This window comes from Leishmania donovani, chromosome 29 (assembly GCF_000227135.1).
Source record: "Leishmania donovani BPK282A1 complete genome, chromosome 29".
Lineage (NCBI taxonomy): Eukaryota > Euglenozoa > Kinetoplastea > Trypanosomatida > Trypanosomatidae > Leishmania > Leishmania donovani.
In genome coordinates, this window is record NC_018256.1 from 352,259 (window position 1) to 353,378 (window position 1,120).

A 1,120-nucleotide genomic window follows, 5' to 3' on the forward strand; every position below is an offset into this window, starting at 1 on the left:
TTCTCGAGCAGAACCCTGAATGCGACCCGCTGGGATCAGAGCATGCGGCGGCGCCAGGTTCGTGCGGCGCCAATCGCGCAGCGCGTGTCCCGGCAAGGGGCGGGGCAGGACAGGAAAGGCCGGGTGGACGCATGACCCGCACAGAGGGGCAGACGGCGTGTCCTAGGCGACAAGGCTTTAGCCGCGGCAAAAGAGAGGCAGACGAGCCGTGGTTGTGTATGACTGTGTCAGGTGTATTGTTGTGAAGGGTACTCGGGAAGAAGGCCTCGAGACGTCTTAGTGGGGATTGGAAAATTGCTATATATTTTTTGCGCTTTTGAGAATTAGTGGTTTCAGAAGTGGGCGCTTATAAAGAACAATATTTTTTGTTTGAAGAGTAATCAAAGGCGGATAGTGAGAAGAAGGGAGTGGCATTTTTGTCCCTGTGAGGATCTGTTTCACAGGCCTCCGTTGCGGTTCAAGAAGAGTGTGGGAGACACACTGTTACAAACACATAAGGTAGGTTAAGGAAGGGGCAGCCGGGGGGTTGTGTTTTTCGTTTCAAAATACCGATTTTAACCTCACAATACAATGAGGAGGGGGGGGAGGGCACCTAAGCGTGTTGTCCAGGGTCCGTTACACCCCGCGTTGTGTGTGGGGAAGGCAAGCACTCCCTGTCCCCTGCCAATGCCGAACAACCTCTGGTGGTGGCAGGGCCAAGCAGCTGTGACGTAGGGGTGGACAGGGCGATGTGTCGCTGCTGATGTCGGCGGTCAGGTCGTGGATGGCGTTGCGCCGGAGCGGCCTGTGGCAGTGAACGCACTTGCGCCATCCATCTGGTGGGCATGGTGTCGCCGCAGCTCGAGCGCATCCCCGCCCCGCGCCTCACACTGCCTGCTGGCGGGGGGAGCCTGAGCTACCCCGAGGGACGCACGAGGTGGGGACCGGCGCAATGTGAGCCGCTGTGAGGCGGCCTCCGCTTCGCAGGCCGGTAGTGTTTTGAGGCAGAGGCCATGCTCGGATGACGGAGTCGGCGCATTGCTGTAGAGCGTGTGCACGACTGCTTTGCGCCACGCGATGGGGGCCTGCGACATGCCGGGTGGAGTGTTGTCGAGCTCACGGTGCGTGGCGGAGAACGGAC